This window comes from Saccostrea echinata, unplaced genomic scaffold (genome assembly GCF_033153115.1).
Source record: "Saccostrea echinata isolate AGI-Se365-2 ecotype Australia unplaced genomic scaffold, CSIRO_AGI_Sech_v1 ptg000011l, whole genome shotgun sequence".
Classification (NCBI taxonomy): Eukaryota; Metazoa; Mollusca; class Bivalvia; order Ostreida; family Ostreidae; genus Saccostrea; species Saccostrea echinata.
In genome coordinates this window covers 596330-622003 of record NW_026889760.1, presented here as the reverse complement: position 1 = coordinate 622003, position 25674 = coordinate 596330, and the positions used below count along the sequence as shown (strand labels likewise).

The following is a 25674-nucleotide window of genomic DNA, read 5'->3' as shown; positions in this document are numbered from 1 at the left end:
AGACTAGAAAACGAGATCTACGTGATATAAGTTTTATGTCAGCCTGCACAGTCTCAACGTTTATCCGTTGTTATTTATCCTGTAGACCTTAAGATCTAGTTCCATCTACAGCATAAACTCTGAATAGTATTTAATAAATTTTTCTTCATTATACTTCACTCACAAATATTTTAGGTAGGCACTTCCACGTCCATCATCCGCAGGTAGGTTAAGGCTTCCCGTAGAATATAACAGTGCACTCTGTGCCTTCACATCTCTTAACTACCACAATATGGCGTCATAATGGAAAATGACGTCAAGTCACTGCAAACTTGAGGTTTATGACGGGGAGAGTGTCATGAACTTAACACTTTATTTCAAACTGCATGTAAGATAGCTACTGCAAATTTCACGGGTCGTTTAAGGTTTTTTAAGTCTTATATGTCCGAATATTTTAAAAATACACTGCTTACCTACCCTAGATTGAAATCCAGCATGTTCAAAATGCTTATGAAAAATATACTTTTGAAATGTACTCTGTTTTATACCCGTAGTTGGAGGTAGAATTTATTTTGTGTGTATAAAAGAGTCTGGCGCAGGTGATTAATGAGGATTAATCTGAGAATTTTTGTGGAAATCTGTAAGAAGAGGTTGTTCTCTAACTGAATCTTGTTTGTGTTGGCTTTGTTTTAACACAGATTACAATATTGTGTGGAAAAAACCCTCAAATTTGTAGGTAAGTTGAATTTCTCGGGAAATATTTTGTATCTAGGTAATACTATGATTTTTCCCAAGCACATTTTGGATACACAAGGATACGATGAGTTTATTTATATGACAAATTGTTAATAATTATTGTGTTAATCAGCTGCGCCGAATCGATTTATATGAACCACTTCAAAAAATTAAAAATCACCGTCACGTGATCAACAAGTCATGTGATATCATAACAAATATGTTAATATATAGCCGAGGAAACCCTCTATATAAATTGGAAGTACTTAAGTTCAATACTTATAAATTTAAACAAAAACCGACCTCGCAATGACATATTATGTTTTGAGCGCATTTATATCTTCGGGAAGCTGCGTCGAGAACATTGTAAGTTGTCGCCAGTGTCTCTGTGTCTACATCATAATAAATATGCCTTACTGAAATTGTAAATATTATGTTTTTGGCAAAATATTAAAAAGATAAGCTTGATTTCAAGCTACCTAACTGACCCGGAGCGTGTCCATCCATACCTTTCCGACCGAAATTCTTCCAGCTTTTCATGATCAAACATCGGGCGTGTTTCTTGTGCCTTTTCAACATCTGATGTCGGTTATCACGAATACAAAAATTCCCAGATACATACAAACGTTTGCTTACTGTTGGTGATGTTATTTTGCCAGACCCTTTGTTAATTTATGATAAGTGGGAAGACGAGAGACAGGACATGCCTCATTGGCCACTAGTTTTTTTTTACCGACATCACAACCTTTTTAATGAAATCCGAAAGTGAGGAGAGGGCGTGTGAACATCTGAATCAGTATAAGATTGGGAAAGCATACGAATATTATTCATCAGAGTGGCTGAAAGAAGTGTTTCACCATCCCATATCATCATCATCACCATATTGTTTTCTTCGTGCAAGGTGTACACCTTCCCAGAATCTTAATGCTGAGACACACAGTGTTTGGGTTTGTTTCGAGAAAAAAAGTGGAACCGTTATAAATGCCTTCTGCTCTTCTACCTCAGGATAAGTGATCATGAGAACAATTTTAAATGGATTATTTCAAAATGTTAACACTGGTTAAGTGACCTATGAAATGTAATATGCAAATGTATTGGTTGAATCATATCAAGAAATTATTTCTAAATTTCCCAGAAATAAAATAAAAATAAATTTCATATACATCTATATTAATCATTATTTTACATTATTTACTCTTATGTCCAGGTGTTGTAAATGATATAAGGTTATAATGGTTTATGTTAATATTTGAATTTTATATTGCAACCTGGGACAATCTTGCAATCATGTAGCAGGTTTGCTTTTTCGTGTTGAATCTGCAAACAAACTGGGACTAACATCCTGCTCCTCTGGAACTTGTATATGGGTTAAACCAACAGACAAAAAGCTTCAGCCTGCCCAAATCAAAGACATGAACTTTAAAAAATCAAAGCATGGTAAAGCTGGCAGGTATACCAAAACTTTCACACAATTCATTAATGGCAATTACATGTATCATACAAAAAGAGAATTTCAGCAAATAAAAATTTACAAAATGTATAACTAGCTGTGATTAAAATTAGGTTAATCTTTTAAATACTTCATCATTAAGGGCAAATTAAACACATAATTGTATTATAACATCAATGTATTGTATGCAATTAATATGAATAATTATTTATAATAATGAAAATTAAGAAATGGGCAGAAAGTTTAATTAATTGTGTACAATTACATGTTTTCTTAATGTAAATTACATATACTTTATATATAGTATCTAGACCACTTGTTGGGAAGAATAAAGCAGCCTATGATGTTATGCCTCAGACAACCAGAAACACCAGGGATGATCTTCCAAATGCTTGTATATTTAAAGGTACTAGCCGGTTTAACCAAGAAAATTTTAAACAGATTATTTATGTTATTCATCATCTTTACATGGACCATTTTCCTAGCAGATTAAAACAGTTTAAATAAAGACTATGGAACATATAGAAACAAAAGAGTAAATTATATACATTAAAAGCATATTGTATTATCAGGCCCCAGTCTAGCTATAATGCTCTGCATTTTTTTTTTGATTCAGGTATGCAAAGTACAGATGAGAATCCTCCCGATTTACCTATGGAACAGGAAGAAACAACAGCTGTTATTGTGTGCAATGCTGAAAATTACTACCTAGAAAACATGATCAAAAACTCAGTGGATCACATCTCAGAGTCAGAAGTTCAAGCAATCAACAACATTACCTTGGGCCAATCATGCAACCCCCAACCCCCAGTGGACAGAATTAAGGAAAGGGAGACGAACTGCTTCCAATTTTTATGCTGTTCACATAAAAGTAGAGAGTTACAAAAGAAACTCATATTGTGATGTTAGTTCATTACTTTCAAGAATAATGGGTATAGATCTGTGAACCCAAACGTCAGAATCCTTAAGCATGGACTGGAAATGGAACCCATAGCGAAAGCTGAGTTTATAAAAATGTACAGAAAAAAATACAAAAATGTCATGTGTGATGAATGTGCAATATTTTTAGATATAGAGCGGCGGTTTTTAGCTGCTTCCCCTGCTTTACTTGTACCTTGTTCTTGCTGTGGAGAAGGTGTGGTAGAATTTAATTGTCCACTTATTTCAAAATGCCCTACATGTGTTTCTTTTTGTAAATGTAAATTGCCAAATAGTTTACAATGCACAGAACCACTGTCACTGAAACGTGGGGCATATTATGGTCAAATTCAAGGGCAGATGTCACTTACAAAGCGAAAATGGTGTATACTGTACATATATACATGCAATGGACCCTTTCATGAAAAAATTTGTTTGACAGTGATTTTTTTTTCAAACATGTTAGTCAGTCTGGAATTTTTTTTATTCATCTTTCATACTTCCAGAGATTTATACTAGGTCTTTGCAGACTAGTAATTTCTTGACACAAGAAACAGAAGAGCCAATGGAAATTGATAATCATTTAGTTGAAGGTAAAACATATTTTTGCCATAAATGCAATATTGTTATTGTTGATGAAGTAAATGGGCTCAAAGACCGTAATTTGTTGTGACTTGTGCAAGCTTTGGTACCACTTTCATTGTGTCGGCATTACTAACAAATATGTCAAGAGTCTACAGTCATGGAATTGTAAGAAATGTGAAGCATGTTGATACTTTGATATATACCTTTCCTTTTTTTATTGGTAAGGAAAATTAAATATGTCCAATTTCAATGAAATGATTTCAGTTATCAATTAAGCTTCAAAGACAATAAATCTTTTGTTTGCATCTTTATTACTTCAAACTAGTACAGTGTCTATGTATACTGTATATAAATGAAACATTGAATGCATTACACCTTTTGCTTATTATATGTGAGCTAAAACTAAGCAACTCAACTTTATTCTGAAGTTTCATCAAGGAATAGGCATAGTAACTATTATTACTGAGGAAACAAAGTTTCAGACCTTCATATCATATGCAAATGATAGCTAAAGTTATAACCCTTTAGACATTTACAGAAAAAAATGTTAACATAGTAATAGAAAGAAAAAAAAATTAAATAAATGAATTTTGTTTCTTGTCAATGCATTACACTGTAAGAGCTTATGAAATTTCATGTAAATATTTTAAAATTCACTATAAAAGCAAAATGCAAGAAACACACACATGTATTTTGATAATTTGCTATTTCTGTGTTGGATTGAATGAATATGTTCTTTATTAGTTCATTTTAGTCAATGAATTTATACCTTGTTTAAAAAATTATGTTTTTTTCATACTGTGGAAGATTGTTGTATGCCAGCATGTTTGATGGAATTCATAAGTGAATTGAATCATATTAATGTTGCATGTGAGCTTTAACTTTGATCTAAATTCATGTACCTATAAAGTGTTTAATTACTGTGTTGTATATAGTTGTAACATGCCATCCCAATTACCAGTAACATACATGTATGTTTGGTGGAATTCATAAATCAAATTGCATGAACAAATTAGTTTTTATTTTTCTTAGTACTTTGGAAGGAGTGGATACATGTTACATATGCCACTAATTATTCTTAAAATGTCATCAAGGTGCTGATGTAGTGTAAAAGAAAGTTCAAATTTCAAAATACGAAAGTACTTCATTCTCCTAATTGCTTGTTCAACAAAAATTCGCCAATTTGCGATTTCTTTTGTTTTTCTGACATCATTGGCAGGCATCTGACTAACCCCATGCCTGCCAGGAGGGGTCAACAATGTGGCACGAAGAAGGGTAAAATCTTTAAAATCATTAAAGTAAGAAGCATTTCTTCTTTTGGGTTCAATTTTTTACTAGCTCGAGCTTTTTGAAATTTCTTATATTTGAGAGTACTGCAGTGATAGGAAGGACCCTTCCAATATCGAACATTATTTAGAGAGGGTTGAATAACATTGTAAACTGCATTGAAGCAGCCTTTGTGGGGATCCCTGTATAAAACTTCACTTTACTATCACTGCTCAATAAATTTGACATGCCAGTACTTTTAGGTTGGTCTTGAATTGACTTGTTTTTGTATACATTTAATTCAGATTTTAGACATTTTAATTTATTTTAACCCAATGCTTTTTACATGCCTGATTTTAAGTACTAAATGGAGATCACTAGCTTTATAATTAACTCTTAAATGTTATATATGTAGAGGGTCCTTAACAGCTTAGTATCTTAACTGGAAGAAGAATTTCCTGTCCTGCTTTATGGCCAGTATAAAAATTATAAATATCTAATACAGGTCTAAATTTGCAGCCTTCAGCTGTGGCAATTGGTAGCGTCCCAACATGAGTGACAAATTCTATAGGAAGCAATCAACCAACACTGACCAATATTAACATGATTAACCCACTTAGACAATAGTTCCACTTGTTTACCTTGGGGGGGGGGGGGGGGGAGTATATGGTGTTGCATATACCAAGTGTGCCTTGTTTAGTTTTTCCCATGAAAATATATTTAATAAAATAAACCATAATTTTATTCTGTAAATAGTGTCATACACGATGTCAGAACACTATAAATTAAAACAAATAACTCTGTAATACTGAATGGAACTCCATCAAATTTTGTTCTGATCGTTATCGGTTGGCTCAAAACTTACCGAAACTGAATGTTTCATTCTGTATATATTAATAGGCCCTATTTATTGGCATGTATTTTTGTTTACTATAGTGCAAACACCCGGATGTAAAATCTATCCCCGATTGATCTTTGACACAACGTGACGCCGGAGAGTGCAATAGGACTATTTACATCGTGCGTAATTTTGTCAAAATCTACGACGGAGAGTTAGTGCAATATTTATATTCGATTGTCCTTCTCAAATGTATATATAAGTAATAAATAAAAAGTTTAATTAAAAACTTCACTGAGATATGATGTGGCCGAAGGCCTTCTTAGTAGGATTGATCACGTACCGACCCACTTTATTTCCCAGTAAAGTTTTTAAACTTGTTAATTATTTCACAAATGCCCTTGCGCCGACGCTTTTTTGTTGATGATGAAAAACAATGTTAAGTGTCGGGCATATTTCTTCTAGCACAATACTCAGAAAGAAGATTTCCCACATTTTTAATCCGTGCAAGTATTGAAGATGACTACGAGAAAACACAGAATCCAAACTTCTGGCCAAAAACTATTTCGACCAGAGAATGGATTATCCGTAATGACAGAAATACTGAACCTGACCTTGGAAGCACAGAATATCTATGATGACGGTGACACTTTTCATAATATGCAGGTATGTTAAGACAACACCAAGATATTCGACTTGTCTATACAATATGACGTCATGGTAAGCTATATGACTTGACCTTAAGAGATAACAATTTCTTTAAAATCTTTATTTAAAATTTTATTTCAGATCCTAAAGATGAATAGAAACATACAAAAACATAATATAAACTAAATCTGGTCGTTTTTTGGGAAGTATAAATAGCTATGTATTTATAACGGGGGTTAATTGACAAACCCATGACGTCATAATTATTGGTCAAATATTTGCAGAGTGAAAATGAAAGATAACGAGAATTCATGTAAACAAATATATGAAATGGGAGTTTAAAAGCATATACCGTAAATATCATGTATGATTCATAAGGAATTAAAGATTAAGGACAAGGTATGCTGATTTATTGTTATATTTTTGTTGTATTATGAGGACGGGCAGTGTTATGACATCCCAATCAGCCTTTCCTCCGTTGGTCGTAACAAAAAAAAAAGATGCAAAAGCTCAGCACTGCACCGCATACTTTGAAACATAATTTTTGTTTCTATCAAAAGCTTGTATTCTACAGTACTTCGAAAGTGCTGCTAGAATCGTGTGGTTAACATAAATTCATGAAAATTCTTCGATCTTATGTACACAGTGTAAAAATTTTGATAAGGTTTCATTCGAAAACACGGAATAATTATTTCTGTGATAGGAGTGTAGGATTCTAGCAGCACTTTTCATGGTTCAGTGATGTTCTTATATAATTATTTAAACAAAGAGAAATGAACTATCCCCGGGGTAGTGTTATACTTTTTTTCTTTTTCATTAAGTTAGATTTTCTCTTTATAGACGTCATGTGATGACGTCGTAGTGCATTGCTTCTTTTAGCCGAAGACTCTATGACGTCTATACAATGGATAATAATAGTATATGCTTTATCTATGGCTTTTTCGATTTATCAATGTTACATTTTACATTGTAAAAGTGTTAAATCACCGAATTCTGATCTATGTGCTGCCTTAAAATACCTCCTTATGATTCTGTCGTGCTGGAATGTACATGGCGTTTTCACCTGCTTATCAGAACTATCTGATGTAACAAAGTTTGCAGATTTCGTTTTTTATATCTGAACATTGGCTTCCTAGAAATTGTCAGTCATGTTTGCGTACATTAATGCCAGATAACATAACCTGCAACAGAATATCCAAAAACAACATCACTAAAGGAGGGACTGCATTTTTTATTCAAAATAACAATTAATTATCTGTAAAAAGAGGTGAAGACAGCGAATGAAAGAATAATGTGTGATAGGAATTGAAATTATTTATGGAACAAACCAATTGTTTATTATTGGATGCCTCCTTCCCTCAACAAACCTTCATCAACAAACAAAACTAGCAGTCCGAAATCAAAGCTCCTTGCAGAAAAAAAGCTAGACAGAAACCTTTGTAGTATATTTTCTACTGAACACCAATATACATTCCAAACTAGAGATAAAAAAATGAAGTCGCTTCTAGACTACATTTTTGTTCCTGAATGGCTTTCTCAAGAAGTAAAATATAATGAAATACATCAAGATTTTGCCTGTGAAGTTTCCGACCATTTTCCTCTGTTTTGTGAAATTGACATAACTAGTGTTTTCGCCCTGTTACCTCCAGATTATTCAAGAAATATTCCAAAATGGAAATTGACACCAACAAACTTGAAGCGTTCAAAAATGCGTTTGCTAACCTTTTAAACCCAGCAGATACAACAACTCTACATAAGAATAATAATGATACGTTCCTTGTCCATATTACTGCTTCGCTTTTAGCATCTTCTGATCAACATATACCATATGGAAAATTCAATCCGCATCTAAAACCATACTGGAAAAAAAATTCCGAGTTAAACAACGCCCATTATGAAATGAGATGCTCAAGAAGGACCTGGGAATCAAGGGGATCTCCTAGAGATGAACAAAATGGATCATATGAATACTAAAAAAAATCAAAACGTAAGTTCAGAAAACTGCAAAGACTTGCACAAAAAGACTGGCACCTTGCAATATTTGATGAAATTGACATAGCCACTAAAATTGATATAGGAACTTTCTATAGTAAGCATGGAAAAATAAAAAACGATCAGGTTCATCTTTTCCATCAAAATTAATTTATAAAGGGAAAACTGCTGAGAACATTACTGACGTGTGCAATTTATGACAAGAATACTATTCTGACCTTCGATAATAATCTAAAGAGCAGCGATAACATTTCACTGATTACACATCAACCTAAATGGCATTTTGATAAAAGTGCTGCCAATTGGATAAGGTAAAATCTTGCAAATAATTATGTTTTCAATTTTCTGAAATTTTTTCAGTCGATCAGAAAAAAAAATTACCAGCAAGCGGTTTTATAAAGATGTTAGGAAATAGACAGTGGAATCTTTCTAGGTTTGACTTATTACATACACTTCAAAAGGTGTCAAAGATATACATGTATTTGTCAGTTAAAAAATTAACTTTATTATGCCCTTGTCATATAAAATTTATAGATGACCTCAATAGTGCAATTGTATCTGCTAAACCCACGTGATTGTCTCATCAAGTGACTAGTCTAGATATAAAATCAAATTGTTCTCAGTATATAGGTTTTATCCATATTATCTGTGTCTGATATTGGTTAACTTCTAAAAAGAAAGCACACTTCTAATAATTAATAAAGAACGTAATTTATATTTACAAATTTTGCTCAGTGTTAAACGTGTCAATTCTGGCTCTTTGCAGCTAGTTTTTGATTGATACATCAGATAGAAATGAAACATCAACATATGAGTGATTTTTTTTTTTTTTTTTTTTTTTTTTTTTTTTTTTGAAAATGACGTAAAATATCAACATATAAAAATACAAATATTTATTGGCTTCGATATAAAGGGATGCAAATAATGGTTAAAAATTACTAGAGAGATATAAGAACTACTCATATATTAAATCAAATACCCCAGCCAATACAACTTCAGTTGTCTGTCAGTGGTCATTCATTTACTAATACATGTATTTGCATATGTGTAGACTTTTTTTCTGACGTAAGTCGAACGATAGTCAAGTACCCATTAAAAGTATTTTCTCATTTCAGTTTATATTTGTGAATTTTTCAGCCTGCTTGTAAACTACGTATTCGAATAAAGTATTGTAACACCCAACGTATTTCTCTAAAAATAGATATTTTTGCAAATAAATAAATAAGCAATTCTCAATGCTAACATAAATATTTATTTGGCGAATGTACATGTACACGACATGATTGTCGGGGTTTCGTTTATCAGTGTTTATCTCTGGAGCTTACTTTTAATTATTTTTATAATTTCTGCAAAAAATTATTTGTAAAATATTTGCCGATTTAAGAGATTCACAAATGGAAACATGGATATAACTTATGATTTAATTCATTTTCATGCCTTTTTTTTCAAACTTATCCCTTTCTGCGTGTTATGAAATCCAATTCAATCAAAACTCATGGTCCACCTACATGTACATCATAGAATAGAAGGGAAAAAAAACAGTTTTCTTAAGTCGGAGAACTACCTAAATAATTATTTGTAATCTAAAATAATTAATAAGTCTTACATGCATTTAGTCCCAGAAATATCCATTTTTTTTTTTTTTTTTTTTTTTTTTTTTTTTTTTCATTTTTCAAAGTCGATGAAATAATATCAATAATTATTTGAAATCTAAAATAAGTATTAAGCCTAATTTCGTTCTGAAAATACCCATTCCTAAAGAATTTGAACTATTTTGCGTTAGCAATCGTGCAAGATCGTGTAACGTGTAGAATCGTGTGCGTGAAGGATCGTTCGTGTAACGGATTTTATCGTGCGTTAATCGTGCGGAATCGTTCGTGTAACGTGATCGTTCGTGTAAGTTGTCAACAATAACGTTGCAGCCACTGTACATGTACCTGCCAAGTAGAAACCTGTCCAACTTGAAATTATTTTTACCGCATTTTGAAATCTAACTATACCTCATCAAATGCTATCAAAAGTTATAGCTGGTCAATCCCTCTACTGACGATAATACATGTAACTGACACTAGGTGCCATTAAATTTGAGTCTTACTGTATCTCATTAAATACACATTAAAGCTTACAGTAATCAAAACTTTGAAAGGGAGGGCAATGGGGAGTAAAAAAGTTAATCAACATCTTAATTCTTGTAATTGATTCGCTGCACTGAAAAAAAAAAAAGAATTAGAAAAGAGCGATGACGGATGTATTTGGATGGTCGACCACAGCAGAGCAGACTTTACGAAAGTCCACTAATTATAACGGATAAAATATCATGGTATCGCTTCACATAATTAAATAAATAGCTATAAGATAATACGGTTTATTATATGATTGAATAATTTCCATCTTTCTGATTGGCTGAGATCCAACAATGTTAGAAAAATACTACGTTATATTGACCTACACGTGACCTTCCAGGTCAATATAAGGAATTATTGCAGGTCAATATAATGAATCACGTGACCTTCCAGGTCAATATAAGGAATTATTGCAGGTCAATATCATGAATTATTCCTGTTCCATTTTTTCATGTTAGAATGTGTTCTTGTTGAAATTTCTCGCTAAAACTTTCAATTAAAGCAAAAAAAAGTCTTGTAGGAGTTTGCTATCATTTAATCATATAATAAAACAGTTATTCCTGTTTTTTGAGGTCAATACGATGATTTAGACACCTGAGGAGTACAATATTCATCGAGCACGAACGATCACGTTACACGAACGATTCCGCACGATTAACGCACGATAAATATTTAGTTACAGCAAACAATTTCAGAAATTCAGTGAGTGCGAAAAATTGCTCTCTTTTTTATTGGCTCTTACATTTTAAAAATAATGATTTTAAAAAAGATACATGTAACATTGCAAAATGACATGATATACAATATTAATACCTGCCAATCACAATAAGAATTCTTTAGTTTTCTTTCACTACCATATATATATTTTTTAAAGTATAATTTTTTTTTCTGTGACATCGCTCTTCATGCACAACAGTCCACCTCAGGAAGTACTATACACTAGCGGAGATAAAATGCAGTTTCAAACATTAAACGTCAAGTTTGAAGTAAACGATAAGGTATCAAAATGATGACCAATTCAATCCGAATGTATTTAAACGATTCTTGCTATGTTTCATGACATTTTTTATCCAAAAATAGTGTTTTTTCTGTTACAATCGGCAAAACTATTTTTAGATTACCAATGAATTTATTCTATAAGGAGGCAAATAACTAATATTACTTCTATGTTTTCTTTTATAGATGAATATTCGTTAACCTCATCATTATACCCGCACTTTCTAAAGAAAGTTCGGGTATGTTGTTACTCATGTCTGTCCGTCCGTCCGTCTGCCACACTCTTCTTTCTCAAACTCTTCTTAGTACATTTTACACAGTAGCCTAATCATCTTTTGGAAGATGGTTGGTGGTGTCATGTAGATGTGCAGTAAGGTTTCGGAATTTTCATTTTCACTCTGGGGATCAAATGGGGGTCGAAAAATGCCGTTTTTTATGCAAAAAGCCCCTGCTTCCCTGAACTCCTCTTACATTTTACGCAATAGCCTAATCATCTTTTGGGAGATGGTTGGCGGTGTCCTGTAGATGTGCAGTAAGGTTTCGGAATTTTCATTTTCACCCTAGGGGTTAAATGGGGGTCGATAAATGACGTTTTTTATGCAAAAAGCTCCTGGTTCCCAGAACTTACATTTTACAAAGAAGCCTAATCAATTTTTGGGAGATTGTTGTTCCATGTCCATAGGAACCGGGGGGCACGGGGGGGGGGGGCGAGCCCCCTCCCCAATAATTTTGCCGATATATTGAATACTATAGTAAACATAGATACTATCTGCTTGTGCCCCCTCAATAAAAACGTCTGATGACTTTTTTTTATAATTTTTTTGGCTTGTCAGGAAATTTTTGGTAGTGCCCCCTCAACTGTCAACTCAAAAATGTATGGCTGTCCTCCTCCCCCCCCCCCCCCAAACTGAAATTGCTTCCTACGGGCCTGTGGTGGTGTCCTGTAGATGTGCATTAAGGTTTCAGTCTTTTTTTTCACCCTAGGGGTCAAATGGGGGTCAAATTTTTTTTTAAATATTCAATATGTTTGAACAACCTGGTTCCCAGAACTTCCCTTAAATTTTATGCATTAGCCTTAAATCATAATCATTTGGAAGAGGATTGGCTTTGTCCTGCTGCTGCGGCCGATCATAAATGTACAGTGTGCTCGATTTACAAGACAATTACATTTATACATTGCATGCAAAAAAGTATTAAAACTTTTAAAAAAAAATTAATTAATCCTGTATCTAATTCTAAAAAAAAAATAAACACAACTTTTTAACTGTTTCAGTGAAATAAAACATGAAAATTCGCTTCTGCCACTGATGTTACTGTACATTATTCATCGGAGAAATTAATTTTAACAAAAGCATGGTCTTAAAATGTACACATGTATATAAACTGAATTTAATCGAATTCTGTTTCTTATTAAGAGGAGTTGCCCGACATAATTCGGCCGACATTATTGAAAATTGCTTCATCGGTTGTAAATGTTGAGGTTACAATCCCCTCCGGTGGATTGAAATACTTATTTACATTTAGCATGTACATTCCTTCTACACCCCAGAATATGTTTTGCTAGTCCCATAGTGGATTTATATGTTACAGAAACAATTACATGTATTCAAATTCAAAGGAAGTCCAATTCATAATCTTATATTTCTGTCGGTGCATTAATACATTTCAGTTCGTGTACGTATGTGAAACTTCAGAGCCTTCACAGAACAAGCTAAATACAGATGGAAACAAACAGCAATACCATCTGCAGTAAATAAGAATGTCAAATTTAACAAAAAGGTTTTGTTTTCATAATACATGCATCAATCGCATGTCTATGAATAGCTCAATATAAACATGTTCGCGTTGGAGAGAAATATATTTTTATTCATGCAATCTGACAAATTTTACGAAACATATTTCATTCAAATATAAAGAACACACATTCTGAAGACCAAGACCTTGTTAAAATATAGATTCATTCTTGTACTTGTTATAATATTTCATCATTAAGGGTTTCAGAAACTTTCCTCCAGAATACTGGATCCCCATAGTCATCGTTAGGAAATTCAATATACGACTTTTGCTTGATAAGATCCATAACACTTAACGGTATTTTGTCCGCAGGAACAGCATCATAAAATATCAAAAAGAGGACGTCTTCATTATCTCGAAAATATATTTCTTCCATTTTGCCATGTGCAGCTCATACATCAACTTGAATTGACGAAGTTTGGAAACAAAACAACGATTGTTTTTCTACTTTTGTTGACGGCAGTGATAATATTTTCGGAAATATCGTATCTTGGAACAAAAAATGATGAATACATAAGCGTATTCCATTATTTGATTCTAATTCCGAAATCATTTTCTGAACAAATGACAACTCTTCATCTGCACATGAAACAAACGCATCATATTTGAAATCTGATTGGCTTTCACTTCTAACAGATTAATATCCATGATATCGGCTTTTAGTCATGTAGTAAAAATAACGAATTTTCCACCTATATCTGTACAATAGCCCTAACAAGAGAATGCAAAAGAAAAGGAGAATAATGAATGACACAGAGATAATCAAATACATATAGGAATTGCATTCTTTTTCTAGCTTTTCAATCTTTTCTTTAATTTTTGAAAACAGTAATGGTTTGCTTTGGGATGATGAGGTGCAGGAGTATTTTTCAAATGACTTAAAATTGATCTTCTTAGTTTCGTGAAAGGTTTCCATCCACTTTAGAAATGGCAATGTTTTACAATTACACAAAATCGGATTTCTTATAAGATTAAAATTTAAACTTACTTGATTTGTCTGTCGGTCAATGTCTTTCATATTTTTATCCGAAAGAAACTGGATTTGGTTTCCAGATAAATCAAGGAATTCTAATTGTTTTAAAGTGGGAATTCTAAAGTCTAGAGCGCTGAGCGTATTGTCGGCCAGATCTAAAACCTTCATAGAGTAAAACTTGCCTAATCCGGCTACCAGTGGTTCCAAAATATTTGGCCGGATTAGACAACATCCGGATTGGAGAAAATTAAACCGTTATAGCAAGTTAAAAATTACATTGATATAAACAAAGAGTGGTAAATAAATATTTGATCAAATGTGTCATTTTTTTACATTTCACTTGTCTATTTTGTTTGTTTTGAACTCTGTTTGTTCTTCAGAATTTTCATTTCTGTTTACGTTTTTTATTCAGTAACGAAATATAAAATCTCTTGGTCATTTATTAAATTTGAAAATCGTTAAATGTTTTAAACACACTCAAAAATCTCATCGTAGCTGTAAATATTATTTTGTAAGGGACAGATTCATACTTAATTTCTTTCTTTTAAAATTAATATGTTTGAATATTTAGACACTGTATTTGTTAATTTCAAATGTTATAATGAATATTGGACCAAAATCTTCTGTCGTTATGGTCGTTGTAAACTAGCGACGCAAAGGGAAGAAATTCGAATTGCACGTCGTGCACGCAAAACGAAAGTACAAAGGAGGTCATGAATAAGTACAGACATGCTACACGCAACCATCACTATCACTCGTTCTTTTGGCAATTTCCTCGCCTTACTTGAGCCATTAATGAATCTTTTTTTTATCAAATTTTATTTTTGTTAAAATCTAAACTGTCGATACAGGATAGATCATTAACGGGACCATAATTACTTCGATCGCTAATAACCAGCAGGCATAGGTAAAAATAAGTGGCCGGATTAGAGGCGATAATTTTTACTAATTATGAGCAGTTAGTTCTTTAAATAGAGGCCGGTTTACAGAATAGGCAAGATCCGGATTGAACAACAATTATTAAACATAAATCATACAGAAAATTCAAGGGACTAAAATATTACACCGGACTGAACAACATGGCGGAATGCACAACATCCGGATTCAACAAGTTTTACTGTGTTTCCAAGTTTTTTAAAAACTTGAATTGGTAATTATTGAAATTAGATTTGCTCTCAACTCCAAGATAATCAAGTTTTTCAGACCTGCAAATAGTTGTCCTTCAGTATCTGGTAACAGACTAAATCCCAGTAAGTTATTGTTCAGGTATAATTCAGAGAGATTCCCAAGGAATTGAAAAAAAAAAGATTTGGAGACTGAAGAACAAAAATTGTTGGACATATTTGGTATTCGAAGTCTCTCCATTCCTATTATAGGACCCTTCCATGAATATAAAACATTGTCCTGCAAATAAATTTCCTCTATGCAGTTTCCAGACTAATACATGGCTAGTTTTTCAAATCCTAATGCACTTTTGTTGTAAAAAAAAAACATTTTCATATTTGGTGGTAATATTTCTTTCATGCTGTTTTGTAAACTTTTCTGTCGATAAGATCTTGTAAACTTTCCTCCATTTCTATTTTTATATACCATTAACAATATCGCCGACTCACAGTTTTTATTTTTGCAATCATTTGAGTAATTATGCGGGCATATGAAATATTCGTTTCTATTTTCATTTCGACACTGTATTTTGTGCATTATTTCATCAGTGGGATTGTAGGAGAGATATTGTAAAATTGCGTTAATCAATTCCAAATTGTCCAATGCTTTAAGTTCAAAGAGGTGAGAACCGAATGTCAATCTGTTGTCAGCAATCGATATTCTCTTAATACTTTTTGGACCAAAAGCAAATGCTCCGTTTTCCACTAATTCAATTCTGTTGCTTGACAAATGTATTTCTGTAAAGTTGGTATGTTTAAGATATTCAAAATCATCTTTTTTTTTAATTTCTGTACCAAATCCAAATGTGCAGTGAATTTTGTTTAAGCAAAGGGAGGAAATAGTGGATTTTGAAGACCATATGTCAAAATTGGCAAAATTCGAAAAGTGAGCTTAGGATTTTCATATAAATCTAGAATTTTAATGATGATTAAATCTGCAAAAACTTTCATACTTAGATTTTCAGTAATAGTGAAATTGTTTGAATTTATTTTTAAAACTGACAGCGTCCACAGTCTCTTGAATGAATTGTTTCTAAATATTGTGATAAAGTTGTGGGAAAGATCCAAATAATTTATGTTATCTGGTATTTTTTTCCTGTTTGGATAGAAGCTCTGTTAACTTGTTATGACTGAGATTGATTCTTTTTACATTTGTCCAGAAATAGGGTGACAATTTAAGGCCTAAATTCGAGCAGTCGGCACGAATACCATTAGTGAAGTTGTAACATCTACATCCTAGTTCAGAGAAACAGTGATCTGTATTTCCACCACTCCGCATCAAAACACTCAAAACTCAAAACTGCTACTGTGCAAAACATCAGACCTATTTCAAAACTGAAATTAAACGTAAAAAGTGACACCTTTGCTTAAGTGTGTTCAATTATTTCAATTAACTGTAATTAGAATCAATGAATAAAAATACAGCCAAGAAACAACGAAGTTCAATTTGCCCTTTTGACCTCTCTAATTTTTTCTCCAATAAAAATAATAGAGCCAGAGCGACTTTTGGGTGTCTTTCCCCACAATTATGTAGGATATATGCATGATTGCCTTGCTTTGCAAGTTACAGAAAAGGGTCAAAGTATTAATGCGTCAGCGGTTTTCCAATAAATGTTTTTTTTTAGAAAGTAAAGCATATATTTAATAGATGCAATTATTATTTCATTGTCAAGAGGAACCAATCAACGAAAAGAACTAGTTTCATGACGGACAGCTTAAGAATTAAAAAAATCTACGGTAGACATTTTGTCATTTGCATCTTTTCCCGACATCTCACCGAGATTTAAATCGGTGTACCAAATTCAAAATTCCCTTTTCAGCGAACTACACTATTTTTATTTACAAGTTAATCGAGGGATTATCATGAAGAACTTGTATGACACCTTAAGTAAATATCTGAGTTAATGGACTTTTGAGCTTGAATACTGTTCGTTATCTCCATATATTTCATTAGAAGTCGAGGATAACGTAAGCACACTTGACTGACGTCAAAAATGGATGTTTAACAAATCACAACATATGCACTAAACTAATTTTGAAAGATATTAAAAATGCACCAAATTCTATTTTTGCCAATGCCTTGGCACATTTGTTTGCGGTAAAACTTGTATTCACCCAATTTTCTTTTTCAACAGAATATTCCATGGTAGTACTGAACTCCCAAACTTTCTTTGCCTACTGAATCTTCAGCATTTTGCTGGAGCGCGAGGGTGTCTTATAATTTATAAATGTAATGACTACTTTTATTCAAATGAATCTCAGTAAATGGTTTTTAATGCTCATCTCCTAACTTTCTATTCAATATTATTCAAAATTTATCGAAATGAGCAAATTTAATATACAGTTTTGGAAGAAAAAGAAAAACATGCGAAATAACTTGATTAAAGAGACAGGAAAATTGTATCTTCTACATTTTTAGAATTGCTCCTCTTTCATTTTTGAGGAAAAAGACTCTTAGATTGCAGACTACAAATTTTAAACTATACAATAAAATATGGAGATAACAAGCATTATTCAAGCTCAAAGTCCTTTAAAACAATACAAATCGGGAGAAGAGCAAACACGGACCTCCAAAAACATCAGAGGTGGGATCAGGTTCCATGGAGGAGTAAACATTCCCTGCCAACCGGTCACACCCGCCGTGTGCTCCTGGTCATGATCGGGAAATAACGAAAAAACCGTCGACAATTCAGTGTGTAGATTATGGCCTTACAATTAGCACATGTATGAAAAAGGTCAGTCAGCATTTGACTTAATGATAGATTGTATTTGCTGACGATGCCATCGTATCGACAAAAGAACTTAAGAAATTATGACTTTAAACGAGACTGTTGATATTCATGTTTCATCAACGTGATTGTCAATAACTTACCTCAATTTAGAAATTGTTTAGTATTTTCTGCCGCCTACCTCCAAGACAAATTTCAAAAGTTAACATATTTGAATGATTTTTCATATTTATGTAGATTTTAATATGAATTTTTATAAAACATAACTTATTTGGGAAAACTAAAAATAAGAGAGATATAGATAGTATGTAATGTAATGTAAGTATTTAATTGCTAAGAAATCAAATACAGTAATCTCTTTCAATAAACAATATTAACGGCTCAAGTTACAGTCAATACTACAATGAAGATTTGAATTACAACATTACAGGAACTTCTGCTGATCAATTTTTTTTCTTTCAGATGAGCCACTTCATATGAAGCATTTATAGGTCACCTAAGGCACAGAATTGGAATGTCTGTCGTCGTACGCAACCGCCTGCTTGGTTCGTAAACTTTTGTTCATTTTCAAATTTTTCTCATAAGCCACTGAACCAATTTCAAGAACTTTTGGTATATAAAATCTATGGGCAGAGAAGTGCATAACTTGCATATAGTATTGTCGCTGCCTCCCTGGTTTCTGGGACTTGGAGTAAACCCCATGAAAATAATACAATCTTTACAATCTTTTTCTTTGCACCTGGACACCAAGCAGGTAAATTGTTGGCATGACTATGAAAAACATAAAATTTTGAAATTTATGCTCTTAGATCAGGAATACTGTTGTTAGGGTGGGACTTTATCGACCAAATAGGGAAAATGCATAAAATGGTTGAAAAGCATCTTTTTCACCTGTTTGTTTTGCAGACAATCAGCAGTCGAGACTTTATCCGAACCCAACTGGACTCGGGGGATTCTTTTTAAGGTATCCTATAATTCCTTATGTCGAGGTTAAAATGCATGAAATATGGAGATGTCGAACAGTATTCAAGTTCAAAATCCATTTAAACAATACAAATCGGGATCAGAGCAAACACGGGCCTCAAAAACATCAGAGGTGGGTTCAGGTGCCATGGAGGAGTGATTATCCCCTGCCGACCGGTCACACCCGTTGTGTCTCCTTGTTATAATCGGGAAGAATGGAAAATCCTTAGAAAATTCATTGTATAAATAATGGCCTTACAATCAGTATGAAACACGTCAGTCAGTATTTGACTTAATGATAGGTTGTATATGCTGACAAGCTAAAGATAAAGAGAGCGGTTGGGACTCTTTTCCCACTTCGACATTTAGATCGTATTCTTGATATGGAAGTTAGAGATAACGAAATTCAATTGTAAGTGCAAAGTTATGATGAGTTAGGGTGCCTCTATCTTGATTTTGAACTTCATGGCCCAGGGTCAGGAGTTCTGGGTTGGGTTCTTCTGATCACACAGGTAAACATACATTACTTCTTCAAATCTTTGGTATTTAGCAGACAGAATAAACCCATGGATAGAATAAGCAATGGTGCTTCTACCAAAATAGCGAGATTCATGACCACTGGATCATACGTTCTGGTGTTAGGATGAGGCTCTTTTGATAATATACATGTAATAAAAATGCATCATTGTTTGAAAGTAGTTTCTGTTCCTATTGTATATATTGGACCAAATTTCTACATTAAAACACCTGGTTATGAGAAGTGATTTCGACCTCTACCGACTTCCAAGTGAACATAGCAATTTTATATTTTCGGACATAATAGTTAAAGAAATTTAATACAACTAAGTATGTTTATTTTAATTCTGCCTTGGGCATGACTTCAAAAAATGTAATTAATCAAGATAATAACAAGGTTTATTTTCTGTGTAAAGTAAGCATGAATGCTCAGTTTCAAATGCCGGTTAGTAAGATTAAGTATTTGCAAGTATTGAACGCTATGATATAAAATCGAAGTATTTTGTTTAATCTACTCAAAATGTATTATGATAATTTTTTCCCTTTATGCTATGATTGGCGATTCTGAGTGAAAAATCTTACGGTACATGAAGGCTATTCAATCTCCAAACGCAATTGGAGGTCTCTGCAAAAAGAAATAGATCATTTGGTGCAACGTTAGGTGATATAATCTTTTGCATCATAACCCTCGGTATAGCATTCGCTTAATTGACAAACGGCATGCTGTTTTTATTTCATATTAAATAGACTTTTAGGATTCCAGTCTGCAGTTTATGTTTATTAATATTCAGACTGCATAGCAACACTAAAAAATGAATTTACAGAAAAATTATACACAAATTTTATGCAGGACACACAAAATCTCTCTCTCTCTCTCCTTTTTTTCTGTTTTTCTTTCTTTCGTGTTAAGGACCCTCTCTACACCAGTGCAAATTTTTTTTGGACATTGAGAAAATTATTTTGTATAAAGATGTAAATATTAAGCTTATATATTTAATTTTCAATATATGGTACGTTGCATTTACCCCCTGGAAAATTTCAAACACAATACAGTATCAGTGAACAGAAATCACCGCTGTTTACTTCCTTGGAGAAAATACAAGCAAATAACATGTTCAATTTATTTATCTTGGCCTTTTAAAATGTTAAGAATACTCGAATTCATTACAAATTGAAAAATATTCTGTAAGTGTCTATTTATTGGAATTTAGATCTAAGGGCAGATCACTCTAACTGCAGAAAAACACCATAGAATCAGAACTCTTTAGTGTGCAGTGTAGAGAGGGTTCTGAAGAGTAGAATCTATTTTTCCACATTTAGAAGTAGACTACAAATGCGTATATCATATTTAAAAATTTTCTTTCAAAATAGACTTAGTGTAACATTGCATTAGAAGGGTAATTGTTTCCTCTGCCCAATTTATCAAATATTCGGCAACCAAGAACAATAGCCAATAGTAATCAACACAACCTTTAGTAAATCTCAGCATCGACATCATTTTCTATAGTTTTTATCAGCAGATTTTAAAATGAATAATAAAACAACAGCAATTGTCAATATTTTAAGCAACAACTAGAAATGTCAGTAACCAAGATAAAAATATATATAGCAGTAAATGTTAGCCATTCTCTACAACAACATCAAATATGAGTAAACAAACAGCGAAATTCGTAGTTAATCCGACTTGGATACTTCAGTATTAGTGGATATATGCTTGCTTGCTTCGGTATATAAAGATAATTCAGGGGAAACAGCACGTTTTTTTTTTTTTAATTTATGTACCCCTTTTTCTTCTGAAGTATTTACTTAACGTTGTTATAATTTTCAAATAAAAACACTTCAACCAATAAGATGGACTTTCCCTTTGATTATCCAATGAATGTAATCATACCGCCAAAATAAATAATGTAATTCCCAGTGTTTCTGAAGCAAACGAAAGAGCTTGGAAAGAGTTTTTTGTATTATTTGCGCGCGTAATGTTCCACTTTGGTTGTGTGGTTTGAACGTTGGGACCCATGAAAGATTAATCGCTGAATGAATAAGGCAGCAGAGAATTAATTTCACCGAGTTTCCGGCGACAAGAACAAGTTGATTTATCTGCCGTTTTAAAATGAAGCATGGTGGAGATGTATTATTGGATAAAGGGTGTATATTTTTAGATTGAATTAAAACTTCAAATGCCTGTGCATTTGTGTTGTTATGTTTTGTGAGGTAAAGTTCAAGAGCCGCCCATAAAGGTCTGGTTAATATGATATGAAATTGCTAAAATGCCAACCAGGTAAACGGTTGCAATCATTTTTGAAGCTTTTCTTTCTATGCATTGCTTCCGTTGAAAAAAGTTCTTGTGTTTGACCATTCAAGCATTGCTCCCTGACACATTCAAAAACAGGTAAAATTCTAAATCCTTCCTTGTTTGGTTCTAATTCACATCTCATCAACGATTTAAATCATAATAGGTTTACCGTTGGTTTTGAGAAGTATTTAGATAGGACAATTCTATTATTGACAAAAAAAAAAGATTTATCATCCTTTAAAGGTGCTTGGACACAGATTTGAAGTTAATATTTTCTCAAATTTTCTGTATAATTTCATGACTTATATGTTGCTTTAGCATTTCATACTAAAATATAATAAAAATCTTATTTCATCTCGTAGTTATTGAAACTTTAAATTTCTGACCGCGTTGGATTGACACATTCTTGCACTTTCACAAATTTTAATTTTATTCTTAATACTTAAGAAAAGTGGCAATTTTTGTTGTGTATTAATGAAAAATATTAAAACTATTATCCAGAAAATTCAGAGTAGAAATGTTCGAAAGCAAAACCCACTCACGGTATTGTCAGTCCGTGCTCAGTGGTTTGTGCAGACTTTAACAATTGAACACACCCGGTGAATCGTAAACATTAACAATAACAGAGCTCGTTCCCTGTTTACAAAAACAGTTTACGTTTCACGGGTGTATTCAATTTGTTAAACTCTGTACACAACACTGAGCACGGGCTGACGATATTAGTGAGGGGGTTTGCTTTCGCACATTTCTACTCTGAATTTTCTGGGTTATAGATGTAATGTTTTTTATTAAAACATAACAAAATTGCTTCTTTTCTCAAATGTTAAGGATAAAGATAAAATTTGTGAAAGTGCAAGGATGTGTTAATCAAACGCGTCCAGGAATTCGTAGTTCCAATAATTTCCAGATAAAATAAGTTTTTAATTATATTTTCGTGTGAAATGCTATTGCAATATATAAGTCGTGATATTATACAGAAAATTTGAGAAAATATTAACTTCAAATCTGTGTCTAAGCACCCTTAAGGTGAATTGTTGAATTAGACCAATTAATGATCTGATAGTCTCCACATTCTATCAAATATTTGTTCTTTGGCATAATAATACATGTATATGTTTTACAAATGATCGATTCTGTATATTTTAACATTAACAAAGCATATATTTGATTCTTCATAAAGTTTATGTCGTCCGATGTAGTACGAAATTTCCAACTAGGCGCAAAAGCCGTATTTACATGATGAGTTTTTCACCTCCTTTCCACCATAAAACTAGCTGAAATCTCTCTTAACGTAACGTAGTGTGTGATTGCTTATATAACCTCCTTCTTTCATCACATGGCTCATATTATCAAATGAAATGAAGATGTACAATCTTTTAGTCTATCAACAACTTGAAAAGGAACAGCGCGCTAGATCGCTCGGTCATCAAACAAAAAATTTTAAAGAAATCTTTAACATTGATGAAACTAGCAGCACCGTCCTAAACTACACGGTCATTGGGAATGCAGTATTTTAGACATTAGTTTTATTAGAGGATCGTTACCGGTACATATTGCGTAAAATCATTAATATATCAAGCACATTTAATTTACAATGACTAGAACTAACATAGCTGCCTAAGTGAAGAATATTAATGTGGAAAGAAAGCACAATGAAATTCATTTTGCAAGGATACTCATTCACCCCAATCAGGGGTTGATGCATAGGAAACCTGTCTCCTAGGAGTGAAGGAACAGCACGCGAGACCGCTCAGCCATCTAGTAGGCAAGTTAAAAAATCGCTGTCGATGACGATGAAACTCTCGCGGCGCCGCCCAACACTATTTTTATATAAAAATTGTTTTTGAAAACTCGAATATCTGAAAATCAGAATTTGAATTACATAATAAAAGAATCCTTCATAAACTTTCAAACATAAAGATAGCAGCACGTTTCAAAATGCAAAAAGGCATAAATCTTTTGATACAATATATTATATAATATGTTAAAATGGGAAACATTTACACCATTTGAAGGTGATAGTTGAATATATCTACATAAATAAAGAAAAGTGCCGATTTCGTACTCCTTATCGTCTACAGTCTGTAAAATAAATTGATTATGGTCGATAAAGAAAATAAATACACCTGCATATAATGCTGTGTTTATGTCTCCCAACTAAACTTCAATTTGACTATGGATTACTTCGTCCAACATAAAATAAATACAAGGGGCTCACAGCGGGTGTGACCGGTTGACAGGGGATGCTTACACCTCCTAGGTACCTGATCCCACCTCTGGAATTTCCAGTGGTTCTTGTTGAAGTGCTGCTCATAGTTTTGTATTTTGTAGGTTTTTTGAGATCGATCCCTATTCGTTATTTTCACCTACTTCATTGACGATGGCAAAGAAATCATCTCGTGTGGCATACTGTTAAGGACATACGCAACATAGCTTGAATTTTATTGTCTTTTTTCCGGGAGTTGAAGAGTTCCAATACTTAAAGGAACTACGTGCTACATTTAAATGTCTATATATGCTATGGTACACTTCTTCTATAACACATTTGGATAAACAAAACATCTAGAATATATGTTTAGTAGTTTTTGTATACTTTTCTTTGAATTTAACAAGAATTTTTATCAATTTGACGGCCACCATTTATTTTCTGGCGGCCGCCAGATATTTATTTGGCGGCCACCAGTTAACCTTCGGGCGGCCGCCAGATCTATTTATCTTGCGGCCGCCAAATATTTATCTGGCGGCCGCTAGAAATTATCTGGTGGCCGCCAAATAATTATCTGGCGGCTGCCAGATATTTTTATCTGGAGGCTGCCCGAAAATTATTTGGCGGCCGCCAGTTATTTTTGTGGCGGCCGCCAGATAAAAAAAATTTCTTCCTGGCACCAACCGGCTTCCGTAGCTAATTGCCGTTGGACTGACCCATTTAAATTACATCAATAAATATTTTACGAAATCCTGTTCTCCAAGGTTCTTGACTTTTGTGTTTAATCTATTTTTTCCCAATTAACATTTACTATAACAGGGTGTCCTCTAAAAGGGATATTAGTGTTATACCTTTAACAAAAGCTGGATTCGTTGATGTCAGTATATGCATATTATCCATACAGTTTTAAATCCTATAGTTAGAGAGACATTAAAACGTTACAAGATCTCGTATAAGGTTTTCGGCATTAATGGAATAATTTAGAACTGAGACCTAAATGCTCTTGTTTAACGCAAAGGGAGGGAACTACGAGACGTGCCGTCCTGGTTATACAGACGGTGTATTTAAAGAAGTTATTTCAATGACAGTAGACTCTGGATTCCTTGGATAGAGGAGATAAATAAAAAAAAATACTCTGAAGAGTTATTGACCTTTTATCACTCTCTACATGTCGATTGGTATTTTTTTAATAGTTTTGAAAAATAAAATTACTGTGTATTCGACATGCCGTTCATTCAATAGGTTTTGAGTACGATATCTTAGAATTAGGAGCGAGAACGGGCAAACTTGCAGAATGTTTGCTTAAACACTGTCCTCAGGTATATTTTCAAAATAAAAAAATTGAACAGAATAACTAGAAGTAATGAAACTTCTTAGTAAACTTCTTAATAATTTTTTTTTCTTCAAATTTTAGATTATTTCGAATAAAACTAAAGTACTTACAGAAATATCATACATCAGAGTAATGAATGCAGCATAACTTTTTTTTTCATTTCAGGAAATAAAA

The 25674-nt window shown here is 33.0% G+C and overlaps 2 pseudogenes; one reads left to right on the top strand and one right to left on the bottom strand.

The window, feature by feature from the left end:
- Positions 1 to 1339: 1339 nt before the first annotated feature.
- Positions 1340 to 3215, top strand: LOC133184784 (uncharacterized; annotated as a pseudogene).
- A 10270-nt stretch (positions 3216 to 13485) lies between these two features.
- LOC133184850 (toll-like receptor 4) lies at positions 13486 to 16411 on the bottom strand (annotated as a pseudogene).
- Positions 16412 to 25674: the final 9263 nt, after the last annotated feature.